Genomic DNA, 13,964 nt, shown 5'->3' on the forward strand with positions numbered 1-13,964 from the left:
GGGTGATTTATTAGGTGCTATAGGACCTATTTTCAGCATCATTGTAATATGATTTCTCCTTTTGTGTTTTATGGAATTGTAACAATGCTGCTCATATTATTTCTAATCATATGTTTGCTTATGTTAGCAAAGATACTGCATTTTAGACCACGTTGTTAAAATAAATATTTTAACTTTGCCTGTGGACTGGGATTCTCTTGAGTGGAGGAGTCTTGTGTTGGGCTATGCTGATTTGTTGCAGTCAGTCTGGCCGGACTTCTGATTTACCCCAATTCAGTCCCTCACTGTCTCTCTGTCAGTCTCTCTGGCAGAAGTAACTGGGCCTGCTGGTGTTGCATGCACTGGGCCTGGCCTGCCACATGTGCTGCTGTGGCCCCGCCTCCAGTCGACTCCAGAGTGACACTGCAGCCTAATTAAGATAATTGACTATAAGTCACTTGCTGTTTGCTGGTTCGAGGCGGGAGAGCCCTCTGCGTGCCGTTTTGCCCTTCAAGACTGCTTCCTCTCTCAGGAGACCTCGCAGTACCCGCTGCGCGGGTCCCGCTTCGCCCGTGTGCCTGGGCGTTTTGCTTCGCTTTCCTGTGGATTAAGACTTTGGACTGGAGGCGGACAACAGGGCTGCGAGCGCCAAGTGAGGTACAGGGACTCCATTGCCCAGGAGTCCCTGCGCTGTCATCACCTGCACCTGGTCGCTCTCCCTGTTTGTACCGCCCCTGAGCGCCGAGTCAAAGGTGCTTGTGGACTAGCGTTCAGTGGGAGTCACTTGCTGTTTGCTGGTTCGAGGCGGGAGAGCCCTCTGCGTGCCGTTTTGCCCTTCAAGACTGCTTCCTCTCTCAGGAGACCTCGCGGTACCCGCTGCGCGGGTCCCGCTTCGCCCGTGTGCCTGGGCGTTTTGCTTCCCTTTCCTGTGGATTAAGACTTTGGACTGGAGGTGGACAACAGGGCTGCAAGCGCCAGGTGAGGTACAGGGACTCCATTGCCCAAGAGTCCCTGCACCTGGTCGCTCTCCCTGTTTGTCCCGCCCCTGAGCACCTCCTCCCTATAAGAGGAGTTGTAGCGCGTGGGAGCGTGCCCGGGAGAAGCCCGGGACAAGGGCGGGACCGTCTAAGGCCGGAGTAGGCCGGAGTAGGCTGGGCTGGGCCTACCCTCTTGCTTTGAATCCTTGTGTCCCAGGCCAAATAGTTGATATAGCTCCCCATATACTACCACCATATTCCAGCTGTCATGCCGTCTCCGGCAAGGGAGGGTCCCCCCATGAAGCAGGGAGGAGTTAAAAACAGGACCCTAGAGAACTACTTTCCCCGGGCCGTGGGGGATGGGGACAAGGAGAGCACCTTAATCCGGCTCAGGGCAGAGCGGAGACGCTCTATAGATAACCTGAAACACAGACCCCTTGGAGAATATTCTACCACGCTTAGTGAAGAGGCGACCTCAATAGATGATGTCCCCCTCCTGTTGAGGGATTGTACGAACACCCCACCAGTCCCATCTACGAGTCTAACCCCAGCCACCAGTCCAAGCCCAAGCAGGGTGACTATCGATTTAATTTCTCAACCCCCCCAGCCCTGAAAGCCAGGAAAGACAAACCTAAACCAGCCGCGGTACAAGGGGCACATGGGCCCCCCCCAAACAAACGTAGGAGGAAGTCGAGGGGTGCCCAGGGCAAAAACAAACCCAAAATCCCTCACTCTGAGTTTGGGAGGTCACTAAAACCCTCCACATCGACTGTGACATTAGCGGATGAATTACATCCTAAACCCACTGGACAGGATGCCTTGGCCCCCGCTCTGACAAAAGACACAGGAAATAATATTGTTAATGTCCCCCTTTCTGTTGCCCCGCTAGGTAACCTGGAATTCCTGCTCAGGTCACTACTACTACCAATCTGCGAGAGCATTAAAAAGGTTGAGATAAGACTTACCATCCTGGAGGCCACATTAAGTAGCATGAAAACCCCGGCCGGCCTCCGGGGAAGGCATTCGGAGCTCATTTCCACTCCTACGGCCCCACAGCAGCCCTTAAATAGCGCAATGAGCTCAGCCCCCCCACAGGCTGCGAGTGCTGTGGCCCCTCCACAACCCCTGAGGACTAATCCTGCACCAACCAAGTCACTTAGCCCCAATAGGTCCACTCCCCCCGTAGACCCAGTCCCTCTGGTACAGCCTGTAGATAGTGCTGCACCGACACCTTTAATGAAGCTCCCCTCCAGGCCACGTAGACCTAATCTACCTCCAGAGGCAAATGATTTCACGGTTATGGCGGGCGTCCCCCCACTTGAAGCGGGTGAAGCTGAAGATTTTTGTTCCTTAAAAAGCAGGGTAATCAAGTGGCTAAACATGAATAGACCCCTCCCGGTACATCTAAATAACGAAATTATAATGGTTAGAAGGGTGCCATGGGTGGGGAAAACACGTAAATCCATAATAGGGGACTGCATATTGGTGAGTTTCAGGGATGCTGGAACTGTCTCTCACATATGTCAAGGAAAGAACAGATCTCGGGAATCAACAATTCAAACCCTTCGGGTGTCCTTCTTCTTTCCCCCTATCCCTGCCCCAGTACATCCGTTTCAAACCTATGATAACTGGGAGAGGGTTGGTCGGAGGGGAAGACATCATGAATTTAACCCCAGGCCATTATTTACCCGCCCAGAGCCACCCTTTCACACTTTCAACCGGTTCAACTGTTTGAACGGCCTTGAGGGGGTTGATTGACAAACGGATACTGTCCCTCTAGGAGATGGGGGAAAAGGGGCCTTGGTAGAGGAGATGGAGGAGCAAAATCTCCTGGCACAGCAAACTCCATCGAGTTGGGACGGGAAGTTTGTGTTAGATGGGCCCAGGGTTATAGATATTGAATGTACAGGAGGGGGTCACGGGCTGGACATACAAGAGTCAGAGCGTGAGACACAAACGGGGCCCCAAGGGGGATTAGAGCGGAGTGGTGAGGTACTGAGAATGATCTCTTGGAATATAGCAGGCTTGGCAGGTAAATTTATCAATAAAGAGTGGCTCGATTACATTAGAAAATTCCATGTAATCAGCCTGCAGGAGACATGGGCCCCGGAGAACAATTTCCACTTTCAGGGGTATAAGTGTTTTTTTGTACCCGCACAAAAATCAAGATCAGGGAGAGCCATGGGTGGACTATCCATTTACATAGATTTAGACCTTCCGGGCAGTTGGTCTTCCCCAGATTGGAGCTCCCTTGGGATTCAGGCAGTTCGGTTCTCCGGGAAGGGGCTAAGACTCACAGTCTTTAATATCTATAACAACGAGATAGCGGGAAATCATACCTCACTTGTAGCTGAACTGGATTATAGGCTGGGTCAGGAAACAACAGTCCAGAAAAAGGGGCAGTCATATGCGCTGCTGGTCATGGGAGACTTTAATTGCCACCTCTGTCCGGCATTGGTCCCAACAAACACAGACTGGTCCCAATGCCCCATGGAGAAGGGGCCGCATTTTTCCCATACGCCGACAGGGTCAGCTTTTAGTATGCTCCGGTGCAAGTATGATCTCGAGCATACTGTTAATATGATAGGCACACAGAAGGATGGCACACTCCCACCCACATTCAAGGGCAGAGGATGCTCATCCGTCATAGACTACATTCTGGTCTCAAGACCCCTGGTAAATAAGATAATTAGCGTAGGGATCGAATGGAGCAGTTTCAGCGACCACAACCCACTTGTCTTGGAGCTGTTGTATAGGGCGGGTTCAAAAAGTAGAGACCATCGCACCATTACGGAGAGGGTAACAGATCAAGGCAGGAGATTAAAGTGGTCCAAAATAGATGGGGAAAAGTTTTATAAGGCCCTGGTGGACGCTGGCAAATCTGCCATTAATTACTGTTTAGATACAGAAGTCCACGGTTCAAGGCTACTGGAAGCATTCGATCAGAATGCTAATCTGATTGATGGCCTATTAAAAACTAGTGCGCCCATAAGGAACCACGGTAACCCTCGATGGTTCGATAATGTTTGCTCCAAAGCACTGAGGGAGCTTAAAAGCAGCCTTAAATTTAAACCAAGGGGCCCTCAAAAAATCAAGGTGTGTAGGGAGACATATAAAAAAGAGACCAAGAGGAGGAAACTCGCTCTTCAGGCAGAAGCGTGGGCAGACCTAAGAGAAGCAGGGGAAATAAAGGATTTAGCGGGTTTCTGGAGAATCATTAATAAACCAACTTTCCAAGAAAACGACACCCCGGAGATAGGGTCAAATATTCTCCCAGAACAGTGGGTCACCCACTATAGGGGTCTGTATAATCATGAGCCCGGTACTCCCGTAGAGCTACCTGAAACTCCAACTCAGGCTTCAACGGTTGTATTTACTATCAAGGAGATCACTGCTGGGATAGAGGGTCTGACCAAAAACAAAGCCCTGGGCCCTGACGGAACTCCCCCCGACCTGTTTCTGAGCAGCATAGAACTCTGGGCCCCTGTAATGACCAGGGTCATGAATACTGCCATCACTTGTGGTCTGCCACCGTCCTGGTCCAAAGCGATAATTGTGCCGATTTTCAAGAAGGGGAACAGGGACGATCCCAAGTGCTATCGTCCTATTTCCCTGATTGACGTATCGGCCAAACTCCTGGGTAGGGCGATCCTCAACAGACTGTCCGTGTGGACCGAAGAAAATAACATCTTCTCGGACACTCAATACGGATTTAGGACAGGGAGGTCCACTAGTGATCAATGCCTGAATCTTTACATGCTAACAGCCAAATATATTATGGCCAGTGATGAATCGATTTATATGGGATTCATGGATTTGGCAGCGGCATTCGATCACGTCAACAGGGAGAAACTGTGGGCCATGATGTCCAACATGGGGATAGAGAGTGGCCTAATTAACATACTTAGGGAACTGCATAGCGACACCACGGGTAAGGTTCGATTTAACAGGGAGGGGGGACTGACTGACTCCTTTCCCTGTATGAGTGGAGTCCGGCAAGGCTGCAATCTCGCCCCTTTTTTGTTCTCCCTTTATATTAATAATTTGGAGCAGCATTTGTTAGGTTTAAAGGCAGATTCCCCAAGGGTGGGGTCGCGTCATATTCCTGTTCTGCTTTACGCAGATGACGCGGTCCTGATTGCACGCACACCCAGGAGCTTACAAATCCTGATCGACGGATTTGTTAAGTTCATGGGTGCCCTAGATCTTTCTGTTAACCTGGGCAAATCCTACGTGCTCCTGGCTGGTAAAAAAACTTCCTCTAAATTCACCTACACAATAGGAAGCCATATAGTAGAAGAGGTCAAAACGTTTCCTTATCTTGGTGTAACTTTTGATGGCGCCTTACAGTTTAATTCCCTGGTGGAGGAGCGTTGTAGTAAAATGATCGCTTCTAACGGGGCAATAGCAAGCTACGGCAGGAGGCTAGGTAGATGGAGCCCGGAACAGGTGATGAACCTGTACAGCTCCGTATCATGCTCTAAAGTAATCTATGGGGCAGAAGTATGGGGCTTTGTTAACACCACAAGAATCCAACGGGAAGAAAACAGATATCTAAAATCCATCCTGAGGGTACCTCCAAGTACTGCTGGCTTCGTAACTCACAGGGAATTAGGGAGGCCACACCTAGACGATTTAGTAAAACTCAGGCCAATTGTGGCCTGGCTAAAAATCTGGGTTAATCCTGATGCGTCTCTAAGCAGAGAAATTTTATCGGACTGTTTAGAGAGGGACAAATGTATGCGTATTCCCTGGCTCAATTATGTAAAGAACACCCTAGAGGAACTAGGCTTTGGGAATCTCTTCACTAACCCCGCAACAATTGTAGCCCAGCATAAGATGCAAGTAGGGAAAACTTTCCTAGAGCTGAAAAGTCAACGCAGAGCTGAGGCTGAAGGGCTTAAAAAGACAGTGAGGGCCCACAACCTGGTGAAGAGCGTGGAGGGTATGGAGCCATATTTGTATCTTATGCATAACGCACAGGACAGGTTCTTGATGTGTCGTTTTAGACTGAACCTACTCCCATTTATGTTGGCATCACCAGCAGGATTTACAACATCAATTGAACAGAAGGGATCCTGCGGCTGCGACAATAGGTCTCCGCAGGATTCCCTTCACCTTGTTTTATTCTGTCCTTTTTTTACAATGCCCAGGCGCAGATTTCTTGTAAATGTCTTAAAAAAAGCCAAACTAGAACATGCCAGGGAGGCATTAGTCTTTTTACAAAAAGCATCGGACCCCTTAACACTGTGTTGTATAATGAATTTTATTAAGGTAGCGGTCCGTTTAAGGCTAACTAGGGGAGCTGAATGAAATGTTTCTGATTTTACCTTTTTAAAGTGTTATATTCTTTCTTGTATGTGTTCCACGTTAACACTTATACCTTGCATAAGGATCTTGAAAATGTTTAATGATTTTTTATTCATGTAAATATGTGTGTGCTTTTATGGTGATTTTTAATCACCGAATAAAGATTCTTTGAATTGAATTGAACTTTGCCTGTGTCCCTATTTACTCCTGTTGTGGACTGGTATGAGAGTATAACAAAAGAGTGTTCTTGATTCCTACCATTCCTGAGTATAACCTCAGTCGCATGTTCTGGGTTATCTAATCATTGGTTGCTTTGCTGTAGAATGCATAAAGAAGGTGATTAATTGCAGTATTAATTGCGAATTCAACTAATCTATTGCTCTAAGTTCAATTTTTTACCTTCTTGTTGATACTTTGTCTGTCCTTCAATGGCATGACATATAGGTAATGTTGTTTAGAAAAAGGCACCACGCAAAGACTAAACATTTGCTGGCCCATAAGCTATCAGAAAAAGATGTGTAATATGAATTTGTTGTTTTGATATAAATGTATTGTATATTCATGAAATTTGTGGTAAATGTACAGTGTTATATTTGTGTAATTTGTAGTAAATGTACAGTGATATATATGTATTCTGTTTTTCTCATACATGAAATCACAGACAGGCTAAATTAACATAAAAGTAAAGGGTAAAAATAAAATATACCTAACAAAATAAGCAATAAGACTGATTTGTTGCTTGGATTTTCAAGCTAAAAAACAAGTGTGGGGCTGGAAATGTGTATGTTATAAAAATTACTCCACAGTTGAGCAATTTATGTTCTCTGTGTCATTGGTGTATATTCCTATACAAATACCATGGCCGTACAGGAAAGTTGTGCACGCCAATTTAGGAGTTAGCAAACACATGAGTAGACTTCATTACAAAGGCAGCATATGAAACAAACATGTCATACCCAAAGAGTCCTATAAAATGATTCAGCATTATTCTTTAATCTTAAATATTTTAAGAGTAATGGTGTTAGGCACACTATTGTACTGAATAATAGAACTGCTTGACCGAATATGTATCACAGTGCTATGCACACTTGCGTAAATAGGTGAGTTCACAGTTTTTTATCTTACTAATAGCCACCTGAAAGCAGGGGTAAAATATCAGATATAAAACAGAGTTTCCACATTCAAATGAGTCAATTTAAGTAACATACAATTATCAAAATACATTGTTTATACATCAATGAATAGAATAAAAAGACAAACTTTAAGGAATATAAATGCAGCTTTGAAAATTGACTCCGTGCTCTAGTGATCAAACAATGAAAAGATGAAAATATGATAGAATGTGTATATAAAAATGGCAAAAGAATACTCCCCGTTCATTATTTATTTACCCATTAGAAATGTAGTGGAACATTTCAAAAGGTGGCAAAATATGTACTATGTATGACTTTCCTTGACCTTGGAAATATGCTATTGATCTTAACTTTCAAAATGTACATAATAGTAAAACATTACACATTTAATGTTACTGTTATCTGGGTCTTTTTCTCATTTAACAAAGGCTGACAAGCAACGATTGGCCTTTAACAATACATTTCCATGCACTCCACAATCACCGTGCTAAGGCCCCAGTTTCAGAAGTGCATATAATGGGTGAAAAATTGTGAGAAACTCTACTGTTTCTCTGGGGTTTTACCACTGTCCTGACAGCCCCTCAACATGACCAAATTTGTAGATGGCATTGCAATCATTCAGGGCACAACCAAAAATATTCAATGTTAATGCCTGGTAGTACTGTGGGGTGTTCAGTTCTGCCTGTGGCAGTCACTTGAGTGGTCTGTCGCAGACAGGTACATTTTTCATTTCTTGTTTTTCTTTCTTACAATTGCCAATTGGTGTGCATTTTTCTGGCCAAACTGGTGCAGCTGACCAATGTGGCACAGCTATGCACAATAAAGAGTGGGCATAAAGGAACCCAAGAATAGATGTTCAGACTCACTCCTGCACCTGAGGGGAACATGACTGCTGCTCTTTTGCCTCCAACTTTGTGGTGCTAACATGTGTGGTGGCAGCCTCATTCTCCCTGGTCTAAGCGACACAGCCTCCCTCTGGCATGTCCCTTTGCTCCAAAAGCCCTGTGTTGAATGACCACTCAATCCATTGGGGTATAGATACTCTGGGACACTGACTGTCCCCAGGGGATAATGAAAATTGGAAAGGGGTGGCACTGCTGGACAACGGGCCCTACCCAGAGAAAATGGATGCAACTGATGATGTGCTTGTCTTGGTTCTCAATGTAGAAGTCTCAGAAACCCTCAGGTTGACACAACATTAAGAGGCTAAGCAAAGAATGCTTTCCCCAGTCTAATTTTTCCAAATGGGGATGTATGACCTTACAACGCATACTTTTACAACGCCTACCTTTACAACGCAATTTTTACACCTCAACATCCATTACAACGCATACCATTACAATGCATTCCATTGCAACGAATTCTTTGAAACTACCTTTACAACGCATTCCACTACAACGCATACTACATTTACAATGCTTACCATTACAATGCATATCATTACATTGCATGTAAGGTAAGTATTGGATAGTGTAGGGGTAAAAATTACTATTCTAACTCCAGGGGGTGCAACACTAGGGTAAGTGTTGGATAGTGTAAGGGTACTATGTGTTGTAATGCTATGCGTTGTGATGGTATGCGTTGTAATGACTGCGTTATAATGGCATGTGTTGTAGTGGTGTGCGTTGTAGTGTCATGCGTTGTAATGGTTGCGTTGTAAATGCATGCATTGTAATGGAAGTTGCGTTGTAAAAGTTTCGTTGTAATGGTAGTGCAGTGTAAAAGTTGCGTTGTAAAGGTTGTTTCCCTCCAAATGGTGATAGGGTTTTATCACATAGCTCCTGGTGGCGAGTTCAAGCCACCATAAGTTTTTGTTTCAATCCTCCATGCATCTAACTCTTTGGCAGATTTCTTTGCTTAATTTTCCTAACTGTTCTTCTTCCATCAGGGTTGTGTCCTCTTAGTATCTCCTTGGCCACAGGTCTTGTTGAAGCTGCCCCGTTTTCTTAACGTATCCTACATTGACTTCATGCACTCCCAAGGTCGGTGTGTCTGACTGAAAATCTGGTCCAAAAGAAACCTCGACTTTGCTGTACCTAGCAAGTTCACCCACTACTGTCACCCAAAAGGATTGGGGAGGTCAATGTAAATAACCATGAGACTTGGACCAACAGAGTTCCTGAAAGTACAAGTCAGGAGTACCCCCAACTACAGACTGGTATTTGTCCACATGGTGGTTTTTTCCTCTCTCTTTTATAATTCAATTGTCTTTGAGATGCTCCCTTGTGCAGGGGGTTTGAAAGTTGGAAAGGAAGTTCTGGAAGATGGCTGTTTCTGTCTGATCCAGAGATGTCAAACCACCCCTCCACCCATTTGTACAGCATGTTGGGTAATTTTAAAGATGGGGAAATCGTTTGGTTGTCTGCAAGAGCTCTACTTGGGTTATAGCTCTGCCACTGACATTGCAAAACTAGTACCTTCACTTCAAGACATCAAAGGGAATACCTAGCATGCCTGTTGCCAGAGGTCTACATTTTGCCATTTGTCTCATTGAGGTGGACATGCCCAGGCTTGTTAGTATATTTAATCTGTCTATATAGATTACTCACTGATCCTCTTCTTCTACCAAGTGATGGCTAATACATTCAAATTGACCTATCATCTTTAGGAGGCTTAGATCAAGCTTTTGGACTATAGAGTAATTGACCTGGTTAAGCATGGCAGTTAAAAACCTGATTCACATTACGGGCTGGCTTACATAAATGTTGAAAATGCAAAAAAAATATGAAGGAACATATATATGATTACATTAATATTATATTTCTGCTAAGGACCTTTTTAAAAAACGAAGAAAGTGCTGTTAACCATTATTGTATGTTGAACCACTCCAAAACTAATATTTTGACACAGATGCCGCCTACAGCTCAAATACAGTAAAAAAGCATAGACTCACACTGAAAACGAAATAGGGACATTTTTTTGGTTGCCCAATTAAATTAGGAGGATGGCATAGGCCATAACAAATGTATTCAGGGTCCCATCAGCAGTAGGCTACCTCTGCACAAATACCGTCCTGAGTTAGACAGAAGTCCCATTCGACCTATTCTTTCACAAGTATATGCGCATGTCATCATTTGTAAGTAACCAGCATAGAGCCTCTTACCCAAGCTGTGCAGCAGACAGGCACTGGTGGCTATGATTCAGCACCATTTTAACAGAAGCTTACAAATGGTGAAACTCAGTCAGTGAGACTCACTCACAGAAGAGATGGAAAAAACAGAGGCCCAGAACATTGGAATGTTGGAAGCTCCATTGAAAACAATGGAGTGCTCCGGGCTTATAATGGCTGGTATAAGCCTGGAGCTCTAACATTCCAATGTTTCTCTGTTCACTGCTCTGGCTGTTAACAAAGGCTTCAGGGAGCCTGAGGGGGTTTCAATCCCCTTGCGCTCCCTGAAGGCTTTGTTTGATTTGTTTTAGAACATTCTGCCCTCTAGTAGCAGAATGTTCTAATAGCCTTATAGCCCTTCCTAGCTGGGCTATACCGCTATTAAAGTCCCTCTCCCTTGTTAAAGGCCCTCGCCTTCGGCTCAGGCCTTTAACGCAGGAGAGGACCTTTAACAGCCGGTATAGCCCGCTACGGCGGGCTATAAGGCTATAATATAGGGATGGAAAAAGCAGGTCAGAAACCACTTGCAGACTCTTCTCTTGGAAAGGTGGTGTGTCTAGGAGAGCTATTTGATTTCCTTCTTTATGTTCTTCTTGATAATTTATAGTGTGGTGACGCTATAACATTTTCTAAATCCCAGGCTTCCTCATGTAAGTGGTACCACTTGTCACCAGTTGGGTTGACTTCCACATTGGGCATCTCTTCCAAAACATACAGTCTCTTCCATATGTACAATTAGGAAATGTCTTTTTACCTTTTGGGGAGGTGAATTATATCTTCTCCGTATTCTCTGGTGAATTCAGTGTGGTGGGTTCCCCTGTCCTGAATGTCTGACTGTTAGCATCTGGTGTCCTGGATTTGATTTTGGCCCTAGCCTCACAATACTCCAGTGTGTATGCTGAGCCCTAGGCATGTCCCTTGACATGGATGGGGGCTGTGGTCTGTTCTATGACCTGGAGGGACACACAAAGCATGCTTTCATTTTACTGATAGTGGACTACTGTCCCTGTCAGGGGTTTAGCATGTAGAGTGATTATCACAGCAATGATAGCATACTGTGATTTTTGAATACACAGTTGAGACCAGATCTTTTTATCTGTGCATCTGCAGTGGAGGCATACTGGCCCAATCATTTAAAGTTCCACTTTTATGTGTTAACCCAGATCCTAGGGCTAACATTCCAAGTGTACTTTGTACATGCTTGTGTATGTGGCCTGCATGATACATGCATTGTGTATATGAGTGGGCTAGAGTAAAGAAGGCCTTTGAGTTCCATTTAATGGAAGGTTTTGAACTGTTCCTCTGTACAAGATGGAGGCGAGTTTGTATTCCCAGATAGCAGAAGTTTATTTATTTTTCTGGGCTGCCTGAGAATGAACTTTCAGAGCCACACACATGACATTGTAATGCTATTAAACTGGCTTAGATAGCTAGACAATTTACAGAATGTGTTATGACTGCAGCACAGATAAGAGGAGGGCAGTCATTGGCCTACATGGATTTTTAGGTGTGGCTTTACAGTGCAACTGTCACTTGACCTTATTTCATTAACAAAAAATAGCTTTCAGAGCACTACGGAGAGAAGTACTTTAGGCTAGAGTCACATGTTGGTCCCCCATAGTACAAGTTTTGATTGAGTAAAATGTATGCACTTCCACTAAAAAGACTGCATATATTGCAATTTTTTGGAATGTGCCAAAGTTTATTTACAATGCAATGTGACTGAGTTGAAATGCTATGATAAAGGCACTAGGCCTGGCATGTATATTTTGAAAAGCATATGTCAAAGTTAGTAGACATTTACGTGTGAATTTTTATTACTCTAAATTAAAGCCTGATGATAGGTATTTTGCATGGAATCTCACTGATTAAGGTCGTAGGCAAGGGTTTTGACATTGGTCACCACTCTGACAAACCACAGGGGGTTTCACTAGTATGATTCTTGCTATGCCCTGTTGAGAGGGTTTGTGCATTGTTATGCAAGATGTATTTTCTATGTATTTATAATGTTAGAACTTTATGCAAGATTGTTTCCAGCTTATGTGCACTTGAATAAGCCATTGCTAGGTAACGTGTAAAGCTAATGTTAAAAGGTAAATGCTTCATCTGGTCATTGGGTAAAGCATGCCTGATTTCATATGTTTGATCTATTTATTATGAAACTTTATGACAAAGTCAGTAGGCTTGACATACCTATCTTAAAAGCATGTGTTAAAGAAGATTGACTTTCAAAGATGGATTGCTATTACACTTTGTTAAAGCCTGCAGGCAGGTACTTTGCTACATGACATGTCACAGATTACTGTAGTAGGCAAGAGGTTTGGTGTTGGTGATACCCGAACAAACAGTGGGGATTGAAAATATGCACTGCAATCATACTTAGAATCTCTTTGGAGAGACAGGATTTTGCTTTGCCAACTGTCATTCTGGAAACATTTGTACTTTTATGACTGTATCCTGGTAGGTTGCCTTATGGAAGGTTTATGCCCATACAATTGGCTTATTAGTTATGGTGACAAGCCAATTATAAAAACTATAGGTTCAATTGTTTATTTTAATAAGTTACAGTAAAGGCAGAGGGATAGACATACTAATTGTGAAAAGGTTTTGTTAAAGTAAATCTACATGTAAACATGGATTTTTATTACTCCTACCTTCCTCTTGCATTTCAGCCTTCATTTTCTAATGAGTAGATTATTACAATTTGTTTACTGTTCCCACTCATTCAGGGTTGGCATAACAATCATTGTTAAATTATGAACTCATATGGGAGAAACCTCTTTTTCAAACATTTTAATGTACCAGTTCCCTAAAATTGAATTAGGTTGCCTAATATTGTGTCACACTAAACATTGTCGTAAAATCCGTATCAGCATATTTGTAATGCTGAAATGTCCCAGATCAACTATGCATCATAGGCTTGATCTTATCGGGAAGTAGTTCAAATGCCTAACCTTGCCGGACCATTACAGGTAAGGGAAAGACCCGTTACAAGTTTGTGGACCTGGGTAGCATTCGATATAGGTCTCTGCCGTCGGACTACACTCCGAGAGCACCAGAATTAATTTCAATTGATTTACTGCAGCGGACTGACCCTGGATGGGCCTCCGCCTTTGTACTCACGAGCCCAGAAACTAGGCACCACCTGCACACAATTGAGAGCGGACTCAAGTACTTTGTACCAGGGGTTGGTTGCCCCCTACTACAGTCCTCCCCCTACCCATTTCGTCCTGAGGAAGACTCGCAGGCAAGGCTAAAACACCCTACATGCCACAAGTCGAGTCGAAACGTCGACAACATTTTATGTACCTGGACCCGTTCTTCCCCTTTTGTACTACTATTACGTGCCACAGATGAATACAATCTGTGATTGTATCTTAAATTGTAAATAGACCATGTAAAATAGTGTTTGGGACAGGACAATAAGATTGATACACATGATCAATCGGAAATAAA

This window comes from Lissotriton vulgaris, chromosome 8 (genome assembly GCF_964263255.1).
Source record: "Lissotriton vulgaris chromosome 8, aLisVul1.2, whole genome shotgun sequence".
NCBI lineage: Eukaryota > Metazoa > Chordata > Amphibia > Caudata > Salamandridae > Lissotriton > Lissotriton vulgaris.